This window comes from Aythya fuligula, chromosome 5 (assembly GCF_009819795.1).
Source record: "Aythya fuligula isolate bAytFul2 chromosome 5, bAytFul2.pri, whole genome shotgun sequence".
In the NCBI taxonomy this organism is placed as follows: domain Eukaryota; kingdom Metazoa; phylum Chordata; class Aves; order Anseriformes; family Anatidae; genus Aythya; species Aythya fuligula.
The window spans coordinates 54,650,926-54,657,993 of NC_045563.1; positions in this window are offsets into that span (position 1 = coordinate 54,650,926).

The window sequence follows — 7,068 nt, forward strand, 5'->3', positions numbered from 1 at the left end:
TAGGCACTGCTGGAGACCTTTAATCCTCATGCAGGACAAGCGGAGTGCCGTCAGGGGTTGTCACTGAGTGAGACAAGCATGGATTTTGCCACAGTTTGGGCTGGCCCCCGAATCTCTGCCCCAGGGGCTCTGCCGCTCCTTGTCTCGAAGGGCAGCAAGATGGGACCCTTTTGTGAGCTTCTCTGCCTTAAAGATGTCACCCCCTTGTTTTGGCTTTGCCAGCTATTTTAATAAGGGTGTTACTATTCTTACTTCTGCCTCTTATTTTCCTGGCAGAGGCAGGTGTGAGAAGCCATACTCTGACAAAATGGAAATTTGGCCCCCACATCTAATTGGGGCTGAGGGCATTCCTCTGGGTGAAGGAAGGAACCTAAGTCAGTGAGGAGTGGCAATTAGACGTTTTTGTCAGGATAAATAGCTTCAGGCCTCTTTACCAATTTTACCTAGCATCTTGGTTTGGTATTTGGAGTCCAGTCTAGTTTGCTTTTGTTACTCTTGTGATGAAAAGTAATGCATGTATAGGTTTGTTCCTCTTAAAAAGGGGAAGAAAAAATAAAGCATCCAAATCACCTAATAGCTCGGAATCCTTTTAACTTTGTAACTTTTTGTCTCAGGACATGAATTGGAACCGGAATTAACTACTTGCAATAAAATGGCCTCAGTATAAGGACATCAGTTACTGTCTGCGCTAAGTGTAAAAGCGCTATCATTTGAAGGAGTACCGCTAGGTTATGATATCTTTCCTTTGGCTTGGATTAGCAAAATGGAATGCATATGAAAAATTGAATTGCTTTCCATGAGTTAGGTAATTAACATGCTTGCTTTTAATTTAGGTGTTGTTCCTGTGATTGCTAGTTAAGTCATTAGTACAGGATTAGTCCTGACTTAGAAACTCTGAAAGCAGATGAGTGATTTTTTTTAGTTGATTTTTGTCTTTAGCTTTGACATTCAATACGGGGCTTTCAAAAATATTTGGAGAAGGGGGAGAAATGAATTCAAAAGTCAGAGAAAATATGAAGTTTTTATAGTATGTTAAAAACAGAAGGGTTTTTTTTTTTTTTCATGCTAGACTTAAAAAGTATTTTACTGGCCAAATCCGAGCATTGAGATTAAATGAACCAGCAGTGGCCTCTTTAAATGAGAAGTAACCTTGCAGTTTGGGAATGCACTTCATTTACTATGTTCTAGAAAAGTTTGCATGTGCTTTGATAATTTTCTAAAAATAAATTTAGTAATTAATTAAGTACCAGTAAAGATCTTTACAAATAAAAAGGAGGGGAAAAAGCCATATTAGTAAAAATGTGATGTACGTACTTGCAGATACTTGTGAGTAAAACGTTCAAATTTGGTGAGAATTACTTATGTTGCATATTTTTTCTTTGAGATGAAATTGAACTTCTGGATGAGCTAAGACACGCTGTTGTATGCATTAAAGATCACACTTAATGCAAATGCTTGCCATCTTCAAATCCTTTGGGGTCTTCCTAGTGTTTTTAATATGCAATGTTCAAAACCTGTGTTTCAGCTAGACATGGCAGCACTTTGTTCCCAAAAGAAGGGTTTAACAAAATGACCTTTAAATGAGAAAGACTTGGATTGTCTTTATATGTTTCAATTGGGTCAAAGTATTCTTTTGATTAGGTTCTGCTCCACTGACCACATTAGATGTGCCTCAGCACTGAAGATCATCGCTTCCGATACACTGTGGCTATCCCGTACCATGAAATTCCAAATGCTGATTTATTTTAGGTATCTTCTGGCCTTTTTGAATATATGTACAGTTGTATGGATAATATGATTTCTTGCTGCCTATGGTAAAAGCAATTGTTTATTTCTGACAAAGATCGGTTTCCTATTGGTTTCTTATTCTGCAGCTCCACTTTTTCTTGCTGTCAAAGAAAGACATGAACAGAGTGTGGGTTGCAGGCTGCAGATCTTTCGGCAAGTGGCCTCCCAAAACGTGCCTCTGTTTTGCTAGTAACGCTGTTCTATCTGGCATGATTACGAGACACTTGTTTCTTAGTTTGTAGTTAAATGGCGTGCACATAAGATAATTGTCAAACGGTCAGATCTTGATATTCCAGAGGGACTCAGGTTGATGATTCGAGGGGGGAGGGTAGGGGTATTTGTGGTTTCTGCCTTCATCACCCTCAGGCAGCCCATCACCAAAGAGAGAAGGTTTTCCTGATGGGTTTAACTTAATGCGAGAACCAGGCTGGACCTTATAGCTTGCAATATTATTATTTGCCCATAATATTTAAATACATCATCAGGTAACCATTTGCCTTATAGCTATCTTCCATTGTTAAGAAAATTATTGATCGACTAAAACACGTTGTTATCTGTCATTTATATTATGTAGTATTACCTTGTAAGGTGGATGCTTAGCTGGTCTAAATTGTCACAGTTTGGTTTGGAGCTGTGACAGTTCATACCAGCTGAGAATTTGCTCCCTGTGTCCTATGGCACTTTATTACAGACCCATCGCTGATGGGTTAAATCTTAATTACTTGCGTAATGTCATATATAAATATATATATATATTTACAGGCATTCTATAGGGTACTGCTGCCTATGGATAAAGATTTGTACCCTAACCAGGTCATTTATTTTTTTCATTACCTATGTGTGGAGAAGATGCATTATGTTACAAAGGATGCACCATATATATCTCATGTAGTGCATATTATAATGCTGTATGTTATTCATTTAAGAAGTCATTATTCTTGAGGCCCTACCTCAAATTTTGTATTTATGTGTACAAATGCAATTTATTGTATTATATATTTGCCTATTATATTTGGATGTGATAAATTAAAATTATTCAATAATGTATGGGCTCCAAGTCTCTAAATAAATGTCCAGTGTTTAAAACAAAATATGCTAACATGTTCTGGTGAATAGAATTTCTCTTTTTCCACCCTCTTTGCCCACCCAGTGCACGCCACAAACATCATTCTTACTTAACACACAGCCTTAAGGTATCTGCAGAATTGATCCATTTGATTGTTAGAAACCTTGAGCAGCAACTGGAAACAGCCCTCTTGGGAAATGGAGATATTGCACAGCTGCAGAAACAAGTATCAATTAAATGGCTGGATTCTTAACTATTTGAGTGCTCTGTAGCTTTTGTAGAATAATAGATTGCTTATCAGAGGACTTATTGGATTTCTTTAAATCCTTTTTATCCTCTCAATTCAGTCACCCCAAAGACAGTTGAACTGCTAAAACAAGAGAGGTTCCGATGGAGACTTAAATGAAAGGCAGAAGGGACTAGTGAAGAACGAAAGCGTAAGCAGACGTTTCGTGATGTTATGGCACCTTTTGTTTAAAGCTGAATTTCTGCAGCATGGTGAGTGTGATGCAAAGCACTGAGCGTGCCACAAAACCCACGTGCTAAGCTGACTCTTTGCGTACTGGTACCTTGGTATTGCAGTGGTACTGATCTGACCTACTTCTCTGCTGGAAAACAAGAGTGTTCCCCAAATACGATAGATGAAGTGTGATACTTGATCACAATGTGGCATCAAGCACGGTAGTGAAAGATACCCTAGTGCTATGCCAAGAATGGGATAGCAATTCCAGGCAAGGGCCTAGTCCAGAAGATGATTCAACAGCTATGTGGCAGGACTGCTTCAGCAGCTCTGGTAACGAGTTCCCAAAGGAAAAATTACTTTCTTCTGTCTGTAAACTTGCTGTTCTCTGAGATGTGTATGTGCAGATGAAGGAGGAGGCAGGACCTAATGATGGAGGACTACAGGAATTCTTGGCGCATGTAAGACAGATTTCATCTTGGAGGAGGCTGCAGTTGTCAGCATGCACTGTATGAGCCCCGGGAGGCAGGTAAGTGTCATTAGTCCCCTCTCCAGGAGGAAAATGGGAGGCATGTGGAGTCTGTCAGATCTCCAAAGTCAAACAGCGTGAGTCAATGATACAACACATTGATTTGGGGACTAAGAGACAGTCCTTTGCTGTCACCTTTAGGCACTATTGCTTTAAATCTTTATGCTCATGGGAGCAGATAAAAATCCATGTCCTTTTAACTTGGTTGTATGGATTCACCCAGGCTGCACTTGAAACCAATGTACACTATGTTACATAGATGACTAGAAGACAGGCACATCTTCTGTTGCGGTGCTAGCCAGATGCATTTAGTTGGAAATAATTTTACTTCTTCGGGTATTGAAATGGCAGTGTTCAGAGTGCAGACCCAAGGGCACATCTTGTATCCACCTAATGGATTAATCAGTTGAAAAGCTTAATTTAGACTTTACAATCATCAGATGTTACCTAGCCATGCACTTGGAAATTAAAAAAGCAGTAGGTAGCACTCCATGACAGAGTAGTGAAGCAGTTTCTCTTTGCAGGGCCTCATTCTGCTGGATTTGTTGGATGCTTATGTAGTAATACAGCTTATTAATACACTCCCAACTCGCTGGACTGATACCATACAGTCCATTAAAACTGTTTGGCGGTGGGCAGGACAGAACGGCAGGCAGTATTCATACAGAATTTCCCATCCCCTCACATCCTTTTCTCAGTATTTAGGTGTAAGTGCTATTGTGAATTATTGCCCTCTGCCGGCTGCAAAGTACGCTTGGCCCGTGAGAATTGCAAGTTCCCCTCTGGAAACTGGCTTTCGAGGACGAGCCTTATTAGTTATGAAAAGCAAAGATGTGCTATTCCATGAGGTACGAGGTGTTTTATCAGGTGCGAGCACGGTCAGCTCTTTAGCGTGTGCGTTTCTGCTGGTGGCTGAGCCCCCCCGTTCGGCTGCACTTAAAGTAACACTTAGCACTTGTAATTGCCTTTCGTCCAAGGGATGCAAACAGCATCGCAACTGCTCTGAGAGATATCGGGCCTAGTCAAAAATACTTCATCAAGCTATGAAGTGCCACAAGGTTTTTGGCTGAAAGGACTAGCAGCTTAGCACCACAGTTAGCAACATCACAAAAATTTAGGTCACAATCAAGAAGCATTCAACGTCCAACTGGGAGCACAAGAGCTATCTTTCACAGGAATATTATTTGAGCTGAAATCCATCTAGCTTGCCAGGAACAACGCTTTCCTCTTGTAAAAGTGCCATTTTTTTTTTTTTTTTAACTGCTATGAATGTTCAGGAACACAGCTTTAAGTCTTATTTGAATGTCATGCCTTTTGGCTATTTATATTTCCAACAAGATCATATCAGAATATCAGATTTTTTTGGGTGACGAAGATAATGCGTTTCCACTAGAGGAAGTGTGAGAATAGTTTGGCTGGAAGAATGTTTTTTTTTTTTTTTTGTCCATCCTGTCTAACATTTTCTGATACAAACAGTTGAAACTGCTTGTGAGATAACTGATGCTCTCCGACAGCGTGACCATTTGGGCACAGTGCTGGTCTATGGTGCGACCAGCTTGGTTTGGAGCAAGTTGGGTGTTACTTGCCGTAGTGCCTGTGGGCTCTTTGGGTGTTTGTGGCTCACAGAAGAACAAGACAGATGGTGAGAGCAGTGTCTGTCCATAACAGAGTTCAGGGTGTGCTTGAAGCTATGCTTTGAAGCCAAAATTTTGCTTGTACTTGTGGTAATTTAACTTAAGCTAATTACCTGTCTGTTTGAGAACCTATGCCTGATGAATTGAGATTGTATAGACATTAAAGGCTCTGCACCAGTTCATCTTAAGGTTGGAAACTTGAGTAAAACTTCAGTTGGATTCAATTAAGTTTTGTGTATAGATAGACCCTGGATTTATTATTAGATAAGCACAAACATAGCTAAGCTAACATGAATTGGATGTGTACTTGTATTTTATAGAAAGACATTTCATTTTAAATCAGAGAGTAAAGCTATGCAGAAAAATGATTTTATCAGGACGGGATAGAAGGCTGTGCTTTCACCTGAGGATGTGCTGTTGCCTCCTGTTTTTGGTGCTGTGGATACATAATGTGTACGTAGCTGTATACTGTGTATGTGCATGTCGCCGTGCGTCAGGGCTAAAAGCGGTGCTAATAACACAACACCCTAGATGAAAATGAGAATATACTAAGTTATATTTGGACTAAAGCTACTGGAGATGAATTTAGGAGATGCTTTTGGAATGACCACCCCAGAGATTTCCTGGAGTGCATGCCTTGCTTACAGCCAGGAGCAGCTGTTTTCAGTGATCTTACTAAATTAATAATTAGGCAGCCATGCTCTACTCTGATCATGCCATTGTAAGTGTGCACAAGTGCAACTGCTCCCTAAGAAAGGCTTTTTTTTTTTTTTTTTTTGGTATCAACCCTACTTTATCCAAACGTACAGGTTAATGTTTTTCATTTCAGATGACCTAAATTTGCATTATGCAGAACCAAACCCGATGTGATGAGGGGGGATCCTGTGGCTTTACAGCAGCTAGGGCTTGGGGCGAACTGCAGTAAAACTGGATCAGGTGCGGCTCCCTCTCTGATTCTGGTCATTGGGATGGGAGCTTCAGCTGGAGCCAACAGTCTCTATTTCAAATTTAGATCAGGTGCTTTAGGGTGGAGAGTCATTAAATATAATCGATGAGTGTGTTGGGGGGGGATTGTTTCTTGCCAAGGACTGAGCCAAGTTCAGGGCTGGAGAGGAGAAGTGTTGAGGTGCAGAACAGCCACGAGAGCAGATTCTGCGCTGCCCCGCAGGTATCCTTCCCTCCTTTCCCCCTTTTCCCCTTCCCAGCCGCACCAGCGGGGAAGCGACTTGAGCGAGGAGGCTCCCTCAGCCCGAGCTCGGGTCCAGCTTTCCGCACCGCCTCCCTTACTCCCGGCGCTGCTTCCTGGGGCCGGGCACGCTTAGCGCCGAGCACCGGCAGCTCCGCAGAGTGGCTTCTCCCCGCTCGTAGCCGCTCCGTGCGGCGGCAGCGCAAAGCGGAGCGGGGCCGGGGGTCCCGGGGGCGCTCCCCGCTCCGTGTCGCGGCCGGGCGGCGGCGCTGGCGAGGCCCGGGGGGGCCGCGCGTCACGGCGGGGGGCGGGCGGGGAGCCCCCGCCGCGGGGGCGTCGGGGCCGCGCCTGGGCAGCGGGCGGAGCCGGAGCCGCTCCGTGCCTGGGAGCCTGCGCTCGGCTCGG